At 37.0% G+C, this 18037-nt stretch overlaps 1 pseudogene; it reads right to left on the reverse strand.

The window, feature by feature from the left end:
- LOC113080838 (xaa-Pro aminopeptidase 2-like) overlaps nucleotides 1-17185 on the reverse strand; it is a 52787-nt pseudogene extending 35602 nt beyond the window's left edge.
- Between the last annotated feature and the right edge of the window lie 852 nt (nucleotides 17186-18037).

Below are 18037 nucleotides of genomic sequence, written 5' to 3' on the forward strand. Positions count from 1 at the left end.
GAGTTTATTTTAAGATATGACCAAATTAACTAAAATTCATCATAGTTGTATAAAACATGCTAAAAGAAAACAAATAAGGCAAATATCCTTCTTAAGGGTTAAAAAAAAAAAAAAAAAAAAAAAAATGAATTGGTTATAGTGTATGCGGTTTTACAAAGATATGTTGATGAAAGTATATATGGATGGAGGACACTTTTCCAGGTAGAGGGACACACAGAATGATTCACTGGAAAAGACATTATGTGAAGAAAGACTAGTGCAAGTGCCGATATTGTGGGATTAAGTAAGTAGATGAATGTATATGGGAAGTAAGAATGATTATGGGAAGTATTTTGTACAAAATAATGTGTTTATTACTAGAAATGTCAGCCAGTACCAGAGATCTTAAGTATATGCACCTGCTTAAGTTGACAAACAGCCTGTATTATTAGCATGCATCACAACTACACCTGACCTCATTTATTAGACCAGATGTGGGGTATTAGACCCCACATTGATCTAAAACGGGGGACTGAAGGAGTGGATGCCGATTTGCCATATCCTTCATACTGATATTAATTATTTTATTACATGATTTCTTGTTTGACTATTAATCAAGTTATAGCAAGAGTGAAATGTGTAACCTTATGTGTGCTGTATTTCTTTTCCTCAAGATTAATGTCCACATATTATGTGTGTGTATCCAACCGTAATGATAAGACACTCGCCAGTGCTAGAAAGCCTTGAAATTTAGATAAGTTCTCTGTGTATGTGTGTTAGTATCTGTCTGTACAGGGTGAAGCTCAGACAGTCCCAGGATAAACGATCAACTGCCAGTGTCCAGCATATCAGATATACGTCTTTGGAGAGTTTTATCTAGGTTTTGGAACCAATCAGAATTTTGTTGACTCATGTATTGACGCAATTAGTGTCCTCTGTCAGGGTATAACTGTGGTTGATTTTGTATTGTACGGGGGGCGGCCTGCGAACTCCTTCGAGAGTGTTGAAGCTGACTTCTGCTGATGAAATTGCAAACTATTTTCTTCAAGTAAAATTATTATTATTAATTGAACTCATCTCTGAGTCCTGGTCTTCATTGCGACATATCTGGTCCTTGGGTTTTAACTGTAAATTCCCCTACACTAATTATTATCAATGTTGAAAAGCAGCAATATGTTTGTGAAAACTGTGATACATTTCAATAATTAACTTGTTTGCTGTTACCTTGTAGAATTCTTAAAATGAATCGAGGTGGAGTTTAGAAAAGGATAAATGGGGGTTGATATAAAAATGTTTTGAACAAGGTCATTTATTTACCAAAATGACTGCACGTCCATGTTTGCAGTGTCACAATGTTTGTACAGCAGTATTTGCACATGACACTAATTGTCACAGTTTATAAGTTGTAGATTCCTAATTAATCTATAAGTTGTAGATTCATCCAAAAGTTTAGCCCACAGGCTGAGAGCAAAACTGGAAAGCTTGATCTTGAAATTTCCTAGCTCTCAAAGGGTGTCCAAAACTGAGATCTGAGAACATTGAGATGGAAGTATAATACAGAACAAATCTGCTTTTACAGATCATTTGTATCATGTAGTGTGTTTAAGATGATAAACTTCACTTGTCTGGTAGGGTCATTGGTTCCAGAGAAGCCCAATTCCTGACATGCAGTAAATCATAGGGGTCTGGTCCACGGGGATTTATCAGATTTTTTTCAGGAGGTGTGCGTCAGATGGCCTCACGGGATTGCATGTGAGAATGTAAAGGGCTGGTTGCTGCTGGATTGATACAGAACACAGCACGCCATCAAAGCTCCACTGAAATGGAGCCATAAAAAATTTACCAACCTGAAATAAATTTTTCACTCCAAGAAAACTTGGAGTGGTCCAGAGAGTAACAGGGCAGGAAAAGAGGTTGAGACGGGGGGCACTCAACATCCCAATGACTCACAGAGTACCAGACAAGTAGAGCAAAACTGCACAAGAACCAAACACTTAACCAGTGCTTTCAAAGGCATTATCAACACAGTGCCCAAACTTCTATTGCATTAATCAGGAAGTTCTCTGTAACACTAGTCATTTTTCATTTGTTAATAACAAAGGAACAAAATACATCAGTTGGGAGAAATGCAATGTCAGACTATGATCACACCTGCAGGAATAAAGCTTTCCCAATGTAGTTTTAGTCATGGGAATCTTGAATTACATGGATTCTGGTCTTATGTGTGTATTTTTAATTCATGCGTGTAGGATCATTTACTTGCACAAACATTTTTTTTTTTTTTTTTTTGGAGATGAAGAAATCAGCAAAAACTTACATTGGAAAAAAATCTAGGTACATAAAGCTACAATAATAAAAATAAAAATAAATAAATAATAAATAAAAAGGCTGCACACTATGAAGATAAAAAAATGGACACCAAAAATGATAAAAATAATAATATTTTTTTTTCACTTTAATTTATTTAACACGTAAAAAGGTCATGTTGTGACCAAAAAGTTTTTTTTTTTCTTTCTTTTTTTTTTTTTTTTACTAACATTTGCTTTTTGGTTGCAACATTTCCAAACACAGGACTTGGCACAAACATCATAGGAAGATGATGACAGAAAAAGGCAAAAATTGGTGACCCCGCTAAACCTTTCTCAATGTCTGAGCACTTGTTTTCTGTAAATAACATTGAACATCTGCACTTCACCCAACACCATTATAATCCATCTACTTCTTCCTCTCTTCCTGGTCAAATCCCATCACAATCCCATGGATACACGGATTACTCCCATCCTGCGCAGTGGCTTTTGGGTGCCAGCGAGCCGTGGCTGTGGACACAGATGGGAGCATAGCCTTGTGATAGCTTCCATATGTCACAGTGAGAGGTTCTGAGGGCGATTTCTTCTTTTTCACATTTCAGTTTTTGCCCTATCTCTCTTCTTTCTCTCTGGTTTTCTCATTAAATGTTTTGTTCATTGAAGAATATGTGAGCATACACACAAAATGAGCAGATGGGCCATTTAAATGAACAATATATAAATGGGTTAGAGATGACATAAGGCAGAATTTAAATTTTTCATTTTCATTCTTTAATCATCCCAGTGGAGAGAAACACCTTAGATTTGTTAGGCAAGTTAAGCCCTTTATCTCTTTTACTATACATTTTCTGGCCTTGCCATGGATGCTGAAAGCCAAGATATGAGGAAGGACTTTGTTGTCCTCTAAGGTCTTGCAAACTTGAATAATCTGTTAAGCATAATTTATCTGTCATAGACGTTAGGCTGTTAAAGTCACCCCTGGGGAGCAGTGACATGGATCTGTATGGCTCTGTGGTAAATAAGAACTGCGTGGAAGTAAAACAGATCTTTTTGACACCACGAGTCTGGGAGGTTCACTCATCTGAGCTGACACATATGGTCAGTAATATACCCCTCTGATTATAATCCTTGAAGTCAACCTCATTTACCAGACATCCGCATTGAACCCTGACTGAAAAAGGGCAGAAAGTTTGCCTGTCAGTCAACTCCAACTGGCTGAAAAAATGCATTTAGAGAAAATGATCCAGGAGCTACAACTTAGACCAGCTGCACTTTCTCATCACCTTAAAAGTCTGAGACTGAGACTAATACATTTTCAAAAATTGCAGGTTTATAAATAACTTTCAAAAGTAAGACTGTCAACAATTACAAATTAACATGAATAAATATTAACTAAAAAAAATGAATATTGTGAAAAAAAAGAAAAAAAGAAAAGAAAATTATCAATGGTAAATTCTAATATTTACAATTTTAATAAATTAAAAGTACTCTTTAATAAATATTATCAACTAAAACCATTAAAAACATTTTTTGTTACTTGAAATAAACTAACCATTAACTGAAATAAAATAAAACAAAACTTATTTGCCAAAGCAACATTTCATATATATATATTTTAATAAAACTAATAAATTGAAAACAGAAAATATAATCAAAATATTAATTAATAATAAAATAGAATCTAATCAATACTAATCGGGGTAACAAAATAAATAAATAATAATATATACATTTATTTTATTATTAATCATGCCTTTAATAAACCTTTAATAGACTTAAATTAAATTAATTATTCATGATTTATAATATTATTAAAAAAAAGAAATAATAAAAAAAATGTTTTTATTAATTCTCAGTTAATCATGCACCCTAAACCGTACATTAATGCAAAAATTTTACTGCCATCTGAGCAGGGCCTTGAGATGGGTTTTTAAAATCTGAAATACTTTTAATATATTAACTTAAATTAACTGGCATGCAATTCATACAATTAAACTTTTCAATCAGTTTACAGCCCAATTTAGAAGCCATTGTAATAAAGCTCACAGTCACCTGATCCAAATCAAAGAACCAGTCCCGAGAGACGCCACAACAGAGCAATGTTGATTTAAGAGCAGTCTCAGTTATGCATGCTCACACTTACTCAAGCTGGAAAGTAATGTAAACCGCAGTAAAACAAACAGAGTGTGTCATACATTGCATGATTTAAAACGTCATCTTTGAAATGTGGTCCATCCGAAAATCTATTCTATAATGAAATTCAAATGTGTACATACAGCATCTAAACCTGTAAAGCAGATCTAATGCTCCAACACATGCTCTGGCATGACAACATTACCATCCAGTTCACGGAGGGTTTTTGACAGCGCGCTTTGTGCCCAAGCCCTGAGTCAGCTTCCCACGCAAGATCATCTGTAGGGAACATGCCACGCTTTCAGGAAAACACTAGCAGCTTCCTGGAAGAAAACATCATCGTACAAAGTGATGGTGGCTAAGGGGAGACCTGAGGCTAAAGACCCTGTGTCTGACAAAGTGATTTATGATGTGTGTCCCCCACCCCACATCTCCACAAGGTGACAGATCTAAGAGGAACTTTGGTGAGCTTGCATTAAGGGACCCCTTGACTCTTAAAACATTCTTCTGATGTTTAGGAGGTATGGGCTAATTTCACATAGACTGCTGTGTAACTGACAGCGGCAGAGGACTATGTAGCCAAACAATCCTGTGTTCTATCAACAGAGAGAACGGCAGGGTGTTGACAGGAAATTAAGAGTAGACCTATGTAATTGAGGCCTTGTCCACATTTATTGTCCATTTTACAATACAAAAACGCTTTAAAGGGGTAATGAACTGAGAATTCCAAATCCCACTGATCTTTTAACAGATAAGAGGACATTGTACTATAAAACATCTCAGGTTATGCATGTTTTCATGGTTCCCCAATAGAAAACGAAATGCTGTAAGGGGATTGCTGTCAGCAGGACCAGTCTCTGAAGCATGAGTGAAACAACTCCAATCCCATTGGCCCACGTAGCCTGTGATGTCACAGGTGCCCGGATGCATAAGAGCACAAAGAGAAATGACAGACTTTCACGTGACCAGGTTATTTCAAGCATCCTAGTAGCAACCCTCTACATTGCGAATAAATCACTTGCATATGCGACTTAATTTTACTCTATGCGACTAAATTATGTCTATTATTAGCCATTTTATGCCGATTTTACTCGCCAGTGTGTGTGTTCGAGGCCATTATAAGATTAGCACATTTTCACTTGCTGAACACTGACTGAGTGCTTCAGAGTTTTCTCTCCATGAAGCGATTTGTACTTTTCAGTTAATCTCAATGGACGCACAGCGCACCGATATTTGCCGAACTGTAAACTGTGTAAAGGCACACAACTCGCCGTTGCTTTGCTGATAGTGCTGTTTCTCACACATGCAAAGAGAGAGAGCGAGAGTCTTACCATGCTGAACTGACGCGCTACATGTAAAATATATTATTTGTTGTTGTTTTTTCCTGTAAAAATAATGGAGTTCATTTAGAACTATTTAGCTTTTTAGAACAAGCAGAAGATAAGCCAGTTTTTCCAGTAGTTACAGAAACCCTGAATGACCAACAATATCTTAAGCATCACCACCGGTCCTGAGTTCAGTTAAAATGACAAATGCATTCATACATGGTTACCAAGTTTTAGTTCTAATCACTAAAGTTCTATCATGAAATACTTACCATAATATAATGCTTGACTGACTGATTAAGAAGCTAAGATTTAAGAAGCTGTGCCATTTTACAAAGATGATTGTTATCATATATATATATATATAAATATATATATATATGTATATATATATATATATATATATATATATATATATATATATATATATGTGTGTGTGTGTGTGTGTGTGTGTGTGTGTGTGTGTTTAAAATAGTATATCAGTCTGGCGAGTAAGCTGAAAAATTAACTAGCCAATGGCGATTATATTGCCAAGGTGTGCGTAGAGGGTTGAGTATTGTGTGCCATTATGTCCAACATTCCCTGTTTGTGGAACTGGAGCTAGGTTGGGGAGATTCAGTTCTCATACTCTCATCTCCATCGCCAACCACCTTCACCAGATGAGCCCAGTGTGGCACTATCCGTGGGGTCAGATGACCCAAGAGAAAGAGTATCTGGATCCCATCGAGTGCCTCGATAGCCAGACAAGCTCATGGGATTGCTGACTACTGTCCCTCAGAAGAGAACAGAATGAAAGGAACTCCAGAAAGGGAAAACACTTCCCATCAGATTCCTTCCATACCCTGCCTACAATCCCTGTGATTGGTCTGCCTAACTGCCTTGGCAGCCGTGGGACCCAAACCAAGCATATAAGGCATTTCTCAGTGCAAATGCATCATACAGAGTGCATTTAGCTCTCCAGAGAGCCAAACACGCTCTGTTCAAACACTAGATTCCCTCAAGAATCAGGCGAGAACAGAAACTGCTGCAAATGCTAAGAGTCTTAATTGCATTGAGTCTGTATGACTCCCTCAAGAGACAAGCACACTCATTCAAACCCTGTCTACATTCTTGAGTAAAAACACAGAAGCACACACTTTCTAAAATGCCCAACTGCCTTGGCTTTCTCCATAACGCCTTCACATGCGCTGTCAAAAAAAAAAAACTCCTGAAGACAACAACAGTTGCAGACGCATTCCGCGGGTGCTCTCTTATGCTTTCGGGCACCTGTCTGTGACGCCACGGACTACATGGGCCAATGGGCTGGGAGTTGTTTCACATGTGTTTCAGACACCAGTCCTACTAGGGGCAGTCCCCATAGCGTCCGCTAGAGGATGCAGCACAAGTTCCCTAGAAGGGGAAAAACTCAATTCACTTTTTTTTTATATTGAAGCCAATCTGCCAAAACGACAGGTTGTTGACAGGATGTGTTACTTTATGACAGCGTGGCTAAAAACCCCCTCCACTGAAGAAGATCAATGCCTGCTTCTACATCACTCCTTGTTTAGCCCCGCCCACCAATTCATGCATGTAAATAGGCAGGTAAACAGTAGGTTTGCAAACGAAGCACAATTCTACAGAAGATTTTCAGAAAGAATTAAACCAAAGACAATGCTGTGTCATCTATATTGGATCCGACAGTAATGTTCCACCACACAAGAGTGAGTAACTGTTTTTATTACGTGGTCACCATTGCTTTGTCTGTTATACGAGATCACTTGATATGTTCTTAGTATATATGCATTTTTGACTTAAATGACAGCAGCGTCCATCTATGGAGGAGGTAGGGTGTCTACAATCCACCATGCCTATTCAAATAAATGTTCCAATGATGGGGATCAAAACAGGACAGAAAATAGCCTATTACTTGTAAATTATGATGATTATTTTTAATGTAAAAATCTTGAAAACATTATAAGTGGACCTCAGGGAACAGTTTAAAATGAAACCCTTTTAAAACACCGTTAAAGCAGGATTTGTGAGACAAATTTACCACTTCTAACATTTAATTTCAAAACAATTTCTGTCAGATTGCCATCTGTGAGCAATCCATAATTATTCTCAAATCAGAGCCCCAAAATAAAAATTGCTTAAAATTTAGTCATCCTCAAGCCAACCAAGATGCAGATGGGATTGTTTGAGTTCAAACAGCTGATAAAACATTAAAATAATCCAAAAGTAATCCACACGACTAGTCCATCAACTGATGTCTTGTGAAGAGAAAAGCTGACCATTATTAAGATGTTTTAACTCAAAAATATGAGTCGATAATCCATACTTCCTCCTGCGAAAAAGTTCTGTTGTTCTCTCACATCAAAATCCACTAATATATTTGTTTAGGACTGTTTTCACTTGTAAATGGTGCTTGATCTGTGCATATTTCTCTCCTGATTCAGATAAGATGTATCTATACAATATTATGTATAGAGGATTATTTCAGCTGGAAGCAAAAATGTTTTACAATGAACATACAGCTTTTAGACTAGAGTCATGCTATCATTTTCCCCAAATCTCTTCTGGTGAAAAAAATAAACTTGTCTACATCTTCTTTTAAGATGGTGCCAAGATATAAACATTTATCTTAAACATGATGCCTTCTCTTTAGTTTTGTTGCACTCTGTTTATGAACTTGTGCAACACTGACACTGTTATTAAACTGAACTTAATTAACACTTAACTACTTAAGTTGAAACTGAATGCGTTTCATGACTGATGAAATCTAACACCGATGAATTTTAGCAACATTAATACTGTTATTACAACTGTTTGTTAATCTGCTTTGAAAATATCTGCATTGTAAAAAAGTGCTACATAAATAAATGTGACTTGATTTTGTGAATACATCAAATATGCAAATATATAGATTTGGAAAACCCTGGTCCAAATGATTAATGGTCTAACTAGGGGGCAGTGGTGAGTATACACAAACATACAGAGATGGTCCACACAACTACCTTCCCAGGTGGGCGCCCTGTTGTAATGTTGGACTTCTGCCTGAACAACAGATGGCATGCAAATGCGGAGGTACCCCCCCCAATGCGAACTTTGCTGGTTAGTGCTAACCTGCGACAGTGCCCACTATCTGTCTGCCTGTATCTCCACCGAAATACCCCCATTATCCTCAAAGCCATCATGAGATTAAGAGGGGTATGTCAGAGCCGAAGGGACAGCTGAGCCTCATTATCCAACATATGCTGTGATGTTTCATCAAAGCTTTTGTTTGTATCTGGTTATCGACACAAAACATGTTATGTGAATGAATGTTGAACCAGGCCTCACCCTTCTAGCCAGGATGAGGGTGTTTCAGATGAATGCCACGCAGCATGTTCACACCAATCAGATTTAGGCAATAAGTCATGTAAGAGGGATCAATGGTCAGGATGTATTTAGATGAACTCCATTTGCCCTGCTCAGCCAGATTAAATGGGGCAAACAGATTTGAGCAGAAATCTTCTCAAACGTACACAATGATCATCATACAACATCTGACATCTGTTCCTAAAAAGTAAAAAAATATGTATATTTATTTTCCTAAAAGCAAGCAAATCTTCCATCAAATTCTTCATTAGTTTTTCTGAGACTCTTCAACACTGGTTAATCTTTTAAGAGGCGGTGTTCTTCCATTCAAAGAGGCTCATCAGAGAAGATGATAGCATTTAAATATAAGCTTGTGAGCGTGTTTCATACCCCCTGCTACCATGTCTAATCTGGTTGGGAGGAAATGACTTGATCTTTTGCAGGCATGGGGCATCTCAGAATCTAACAGACTGAATCACATAAACCAGAGCTCACCAGCCAACCTTGGTTTTTCATGTCGACATATGAGGGACTCCCCGTTGAGCTCTGGAGCTTGCGGAGCAGCGTTTTGGGCTTCTCACTCTCTTGATCTTCTGAAAAAGCCATCACATCTGTCTCCCCTGTGATGTCTGCAAGGGTAAAAGGACATAATGTCACATATCTTCAGGCTGTTTTGTCATAAAGGAAGAAGGAAGAAAAGAGGAAGGTCAAGAAAAGAATTACATGAACCAAAGAAAACATTTAACTTGTATAGTAATATTTTTTGTTTTGAGTGCAAACTTTTCAAACCTTTAATTTAAATAGAAAAATAAAAAAAAGGATTAAATTGCAAAACATTTTTACGTATCCTCTGGGATAAAGCAAATTCTCTCTCTATATGTATGCTGTATACAAAATTCATAGTATTCTGAAGCACAGTATAAAAAACGTAAAGAGATATTTGAAAAAGAACTTGAATTAGAGAACGGTTACAAGTTATTGGTGTTAATCTGGCACCTGGTGCTAATTTCCTTAATTATATGACAATATTTAACTGGCAGCTTTTCTCTAACTTTCACTGAGATTGCAAGATGGTGGGATGCTCTAAGTTATCTGAAACCCTGCAACAGGAGGCGGTCCAGATGAAGGTCAAAAGTGATGACCCTTTCAGCCATTGCAAGATAAGCTGGTCATTCCATATGTGATTTCTTGAATATTGCAGCTTTACACTGACACTCATTTATTCAAGTCCACCAAAAAGGTTGGTCGTCAATGTAAGACAAATGCACGTTTAAGAGAAATTCGGATTGAAAGAACACTCTCCAGTGAAAAAGCCTCTCATCAGCAGAAATAATCAAAAGGCTCAACTTTGCTGAGGAGCATGATGTGTGGAGAGAAAAGAACTGGTCCAAAGTTCACTTTAGTGATGAGAACAAGTTTAATTTATTTGAGTCAGATGGGAAACATTATGTTTGGCATCAAACTGGAGAAGTACTGAAGCCCAAGTGTGTTAAGAAGTCAGTAAAAGGTGGAGGAGGAAGTGTCATGGTTTGTTCTCTGTTCTCTAATTTTGATCACTGTTTTTCATGAAATAAAGGTTTTTGTTGAAATGCCTTATTCTGTAAAACATGTTAGTATAACAGTTGTATACCCACAGCTAATATTACTTTAAATTTTGTGTGATGAAGATTAACATGAGAAAAAATCAAGTATTTACAGATTGTTCTATAATTTTGATCTCCACTTATGTGTGTGTGTGTGTGTGGTGTGTGTATATGTATTTATGTATATTATATATATATATATATATATATATATATATATATATAAGAGTTTGATCAAATGTAAATTAATTCATTAAAAAGTTGCATAACTGTAACAGAAAAAATATAGAGAATTATTTTGATTTGATTTTGTATACTGTATAATAAATCTATACATAGTTAATATAGTTTAATATATAGTTTAATTTATATACTACATGCACACATACTTATAATCACATGCATACATTCTTTGAAATTTAAGTAAATTTATTTTATTTGTTTAACTGTCACTTTGGATTACAGAAGTGCTAATGTGCTAATATGCTAATGAAAATGAATATAAAAATGTACAACGGCAGAAATATTCTAAGCAAACAAGTAAATAATAGTGACATGGAAGTGGGGGAAGTCGTGGCCTAATGGTTAGAGGGTTGGACTCCCAATTGAAGGGTTGTGAGTTCTAGTCTTGGGCCGGACAGAATTGTGGGTGGGGGTAGTGCATGAACAGCTCTCTCTCCACCTTCAATACCACGACTTAGGTGCCCTTGGGCAAGGCATCAAACCCCCAACTGCTCCCCGGGCGCCGCAGCATAAATGGCTGCCCACTGCTCCGGGTGTGTGTGTGTGTTCACTGCTCTGTGTGTGTGCATTTCGGATGGGTTAAATGCAGAGCACAAATTCTGAGTATGGGTCACCATACTTGGCTGAATGTCACTTCACTTTCATTTCTACGTAACATGAAATAATTATTATATTATATATTGCACTACTCTGTAACTGAATGACGTTAGAGAAATACCTCACCGCATGGCAATGTGACTGAATGGGGAAAAACATTTCAAGGGTGACATGAGCTTGACCCTGGCTGACTTTGATTTTCAAATCTGTCTTATACATTATGCTCATGATCTTTGACACGTTCCATAGGTTTAATCAGTGTTTTGGCACGAGGCTGTAATACTGCACACCTCTCTGCACCTGGTCACAAATGCCTGTGATTGAATGCCATGTGTTTTACATGTTCTTTAGATTCTGTTTGAAGTGATCACCCACATCACCGAGGCCTGGTCTCTTGCATTTAGAGTGCTGATGGCTTTTGGCTCAGGTTCTAGTACCTGTGTGTGTTTACTCTCTCTGCTGGCCACAGACATCAGGAAGCACATTCACTGCTTGGCAGACATCCAGCTCCCATTTGATCCTGCGAGAGTCTGCTACATCTGCACCAGCTGTACGGCTGCACAGGGCCAATCGTTAGGGTCAGATTGACGTGTGCTTTGAAGAGGGTGAAAATCCTGATTACCTTTTGTTCTCACATTTTCCTAGTGCAGGTGAATAACTGCTGGCCATCACTAGGCTTACATGCCACTGCTAGACACTACAACATCTAAACCAAAATCCTCCCATCCAGACAGAGGAGTGTCGTGGGTTCACAGAGCCAGCCATGTGTAGCTGCCTACATGTTTCCACAACTGACACAATGAAAGGTGAACTAAAAATTAATCTGCTAGGATTAAATCAATCGCTATAGTGTGTTGTAAGGGGACACTGAAAAGGCAGCACTAAATGTTCTGGCCTACAGTCATCTAAAGGCAAGTGCTCTCGATGTCTCAGCATGGGTACTGGGGAAAATTGAAATCTGTGGAGGTGTTAAATATTTTGCAGACTGTATCCTGAACAGCATAAACTATGACACGCTGACTATAAATATCTAGGTCTGCTGTTTACATTGAGATTACATTAAAGTAAGTGGTCTAACCTATCAGCTGTAAATGCATGAAGAGTGGATCAGACAAAATAAAATCGCAACAGGATAACATGTTAAAAACTGAACAAATCTGAAAGAGATACAATTTAAATTCTGTCATCATTTACTTACTTACCCTCATGTCATTCCAAATGACTTGCTCTCTTCTGCTGAAGAAAAAGGAAATACAATGTTATTAAACATGCAATATTTACACAAGATATTAAAATTCAAACCTTTGTGGAGCGCTTATGCTCACCAAGGCTGCATTTCTTCGATTAATTTAAAAAGTGAAATATTTTGAAATATTCTTAAAATGTCAAACAACCGTTCTCAATTTTAATACATTTTACAATGCCATTTATTCCTGTAATGTTCAAAGTTGAATTGAACATTATGAAGCATCTTTAATCTAGTCTTCAGTGTCACAATGATTCCTCAGAAATGATTCTAATATGCTTTTTTGCTGCTCAAGAAACATTTCTTATTATCATCAGTGTTGAAAACAGTTGTGCTGCTCGATATTTTTGAGGAAACCATGATACCCCCCCCCCCCCCCCCCCCCCCCCCAGAATTTCTGGATGGACATAAAAATAAATAAAATAAACTTTCTTCCAGAAACAACAACAAAAAATCTTTCTGACAACGACAAAAACAACAAACCGTTTTCTGACAACAACAAAAAATCTTTCGGATTGTACTGTGTGTCAAAATGTTAGAGGAGCACTATAACAAAATGCAGCTTTTAGATACTCATTATAAACCCAGCCCACAAACAAACCGTAAGACTGCCGCACATAGAGTTTTACTGGGAAGGACTTATAACCTACTGCCACAATGAATTATCCCCTAATCATGCACACAATTACACAGATGATAAAGTGTGCTGCCCTAAATTAGAAAAAATGTAGGACATCTGTGTCTGTATTTTTTAAGACCTTTATCTCCAAAGCATAAAGACTCAGTTGGGGATGTTTAGTTAACAGTCGATAACGTGAGCCATAAATCAGTCATACACAGGATTATGAAGTGAATCCTATGGTGCAGACGGCTGGCCTGTAGCCAACATACAGTATGAACAAAGGTTGCCTCTCCACTTCTAACCACTCGGTGAAACTCTTGCGGATTCCCCCCTGTAGTATCCTGTCCAAATTTCAAACCATTTTTCTCCAAATGATTTTTCTGTTTTCCTTACTTTCTCTCTCTCTGCCTCTCTCCTCCTTTTTCTAATTTGCTGGCCACAGTTAGAAATCAGCCAACTGGGACACGCCAGTAATTGAAGTCTCCACAGTGACTGCCTAGAGCACTGCTTTTAGTGATTCATGGGGGAGGTTTCCTGGGGGAAACTCAATAAGCTGCTCAGCGTTAACTATAGTCATCATCAGACTTTTTCCACCACAGGATGTAGAACAACACTTGTTGACAGAATCTCAGAATAGCATCAGGAAGCATGACCTATGACGAACTGATAATACTAATACACAGGATTCAATTCATTTAAGTGCAGAGATGCGCACAGAACTTCACTCTGATTAATAAAAGTCAGTGTTTGAATTGAGAGAAGGTGGAGAAGTAGTATTATGCTGGTGATATGATCTTAATATGTCAGTCTGTATGAAGTGACTTTCTCTATGGTTTTATTTTTAAAAGAACAATTTATTGCTTAAAGGGATAGTTCACCCAAAAATGAAAATTAGATTTTTATTGCTTACCCCCTGGGCATCCAAGATGTAGGTGACTTTGTTTCTTCAGTAGAACACAAACAAAGATTTTTAACTCGAACTGTTGCAGTCTGTCAGTCATATTATGGAAGTGAATGGGAATCATGGCTTTGAGAGTCATACAGAGACAAAACCAAATTAAACTCTGTGGCTTGTGACGATACACTGATGTGTAAAGACACAAAACGATCAGTCTGTGCAAGAACCTGAACAGTGTTTATATTGTTTTTCATTATTGACTCGCTATCTATAATCTCAATTAGGTGGTGGTAATACATTTATAAGTCTGCAATCCGCTCTAAAGCAAAAATAAGAAGAAAATGCACCATGCGCTGGCTGTTGAGAATGCAATTCTTTCACAGACAGATCGTTTTGTGTCTTTGCACATCAATGTATCATCCCATTCACTTTCATTATAAGACTGATAGACTGCAATGGTTTGAGTTAGAAATCTTCATTTGCGTTCTACCGACGAAACAAAGTCACTTACATCTCGGATACCCTGGGTGTAAGCAGATAAACATCGCATTTTCATTTTTGGGTTCACTTTAATGTGAACAAAAAAATTATAATGAGGGTAACATTAACTTTATCTTTTGTAACCAGAACCAGTTACTGAATGTATGATTTTTTGTTGTTGTTTTAATGATTCAGAAACAAATAGCACAGCCAGCATTGTACTGACTTCCAATGAATGACTCTTATGAACTGGCTCTTTTTAGTGAATCAAACACATGCAGTTTACAGCTTAAGACACTGACTTAAATCAGTAGTTGTCATCTGAAGCTAAAGCTAAAGCTAAAGATGCACATTATGAGTTTTATGACACATTATGACATTATGAGTTTTTTCAGTAGTATTTTATAAATATAAATTATAATATTTTTATATTGGATATTTAAGGCCAGTTATTGAATTATATTTATGCCACACTATTTATTCCACCTTAGGATATTCTAATAAAATAATCTGAGGCAAAACAGATCTTTCCAGACCTTGAATATGTTTGACCTTGAAACAGAAGTATGGTGCATATTCTTTATGACATCTAAACTGCTCTGAATCACATGTAGTTGTTGACCATTCCCTGATCTGTGTGCTGCACCGGTGCACCTGGAACTGCATAGTGGGACTATGACCGGTGCACAGTGAGCATGTTATAAATGACTCCATGATCGTGCACATTTAACAACATCCTGAATCAGGTAAAATTAAAACCCCAGGAGTGAAAGCAGGTTTGTAATTCTGCAAGCTTCTAGAAACGTCAACATGTTGAGCCTGAGTTAGACAACGAGCGCTTGATTATGTCTCAACTGGGCCTGTGTGAAAATTGTATTCCATTATTTCAGCTGTCAGAATTTCTCACTTCTGAATTTATCATATTCCAGGTTCTGTTGAATGTCTTTCTCTTGAAACTAAGAACAAAAAACAGCATTTAGCTTTAAAAACATTATGTCTTACCAGTGTGGTTTGTGTGATGCAGTCCTCACTCTATAATCAACGCCTGGAAGGAAACAGATGACATGATTGCCTGTTGAGAAGCTGAAGTAACTAATTAAAACAGGAAAAGTGATGACTCTTTTCATCCTCATTGAGTTATCATGCTTGCTGTTGGCTTTGGCCTTGACGTAGCCCCCTCGCTCCTTCCTCCTGATAAGTGCAAGAAAGACGCTTTAGGAGAAAAATGAAGGAAGGCCAGAGACAATTTCTGCAATTTTGAATAAGAAACCAACAAAGACACTTTAGATAGAGAAAAACAACTATACAGGATGCTTTGGATTTGTTTTTGTAGATTGGGTAGTTCATCCCAAATGTTCTTACCCTGGTGTCATCCCAAACCTGTATGACTTACGTTTTTCAGTGGAACACAACAGCAGATATTCTGAAGAACTAACCCTAACCGGAACGCACTGATATTTCAAAGAAAGAAGATATAAATAAGCTTCAAGAACACTTTTTCATTACCCAAAGCATCGAGAATGACTTTACAGGCCAAATGCATTTAACTCTTCAGCTGTTTAAGAGTTTTCCATAGTCTACATAATCTTTAATGAATCAGAGTGTATTTACACGAAAAGGTCAGAGATATTCCTCTAAGCGCTCCAGAGCTCCAGAGCTGGATCGGGAGGTTTGACATTAATCCTGAGGGGAATATGGGCCTTCCTGTGGCTAATGAAATCTGAAGCCTGAAAATGGCCGCAACTAATGACACTCCCTGACAGTTTTTGAATTAAACAGCCATGGCTGCTGGGATTAATGTAAATAGCACACAGATGGCCAGCACTATATTCTCTCCTTTTCTACCCATAAGCACTTGCATATGGGATCAAATTTACTATCTCTAAGCTGTTCAGGACACAGTGCCTTTTGCCTGTTTGTTTCACTTGGGTTTTAAATATTTATGTTAATATTAATGTAACCTCCACAGGTTCACAAATGATTGCTGATCAAAATAAAAGGGATAGTTAATCCAAAAATGAAAACTCTGCCATTATTTAATCACTCTGATGTTGTCCCTGTATGACTTTTGTGGAACGAAAAAAAGAGAGGTTTTTTTTAAATTTATTTAATGAAAGTTAATTAACTCCAATGTTGTTTAGCTCTCAGAAAGCTTAAAAACAACATATTTTTGGGTTCTGCTGAGAAAAAAAGTAATATATTTATAACAATATCAGGATGAGTAAAAATCATGAGATGATATAAATTTTTAGGTGGACTATCCATGTAAGCTACCATTCATATATTGCATCACATCATTATGAATATAAATGTACAAATATCTTTGACTGCACTGGAAATAAATGCTATTTTTTATATATCATTCTTTGCAACTAAATGGTAGACTCTGAAGTATGTGCATACCCACACATTCATACAGTACATAATTTACCTCCATGTAGGAAACCAATAAAGGTGCATCATAAAGTATCATGATCTTACTTTGCCAAAATATTTCTTATATAACCCTGACAGGCACACAATTTTACAAATGCATCGAGTTGTTAAAATATTCTTTTCAAACTGTGCACTGACAAAAATATACCGAAGAGGTGTTACAACACAGATTTAAACCTTTGCCTGTTTCTCATGAGTGATGGTGTTGATGATTCTAGGAAAAAAATTTAACATAACACCCTTTTTCTAAATACAGCAAGTACAATGAACCTCTGTCTGAAATTAGATTAGATAGGGGATTCAGACTCGAGCCAGGTACATATTAAAAAATAATTCATAAGCATTATAAATTACTGTGTGAAATTATATGTGGGTTTATTTACCCTGTAATGTGAGGATAGTATATGAGGTGCAAGTTTTATGCTTGATAAATGGATTTAATTTCTCATCACACAGAAGTGTACTCTCTCTCAAATAATTACATTTACCAACTGTTAGTTAACTTGTGAAACTGGGAGAACTCCCTTGTCAGAATATTTCATATGTTTGTGCCATGTCTAATCAGCATCAATTGAAAGTTTCCAAGTCCATTCTTGACATCTAAAAACAAACAAGACATTCTCACGCACAACAGAATAACAGAATCACTTTTTGACAGCCCACTGAAGGATACCTGAAACGCTCATCACGAAGCCATTGTTACTATAATAGCTCTCACATTTCTGGGAAGGTTTTCCAACTAAATGTTTTAAATGGCTTCAGGGATTTACTCACATTCAGACCAGAGAGCATCAGTGATGTCAACCAGTGAAGTTGGGTAATGAGGCCTGGCTCACAGTTGGTGATCAAATTT

Source organism: Carassius auratus, unplaced genomic scaffold (genome assembly GCF_003368295.1).
Source record: "Carassius auratus strain Wakin unplaced genomic scaffold, ASM336829v1 scaf_tig00032156, whole genome shotgun sequence".
Lineage (NCBI taxonomy): Eukaryota > Metazoa > Chordata > Actinopteri > Cypriniformes > Cyprinidae > Carassius > Carassius auratus.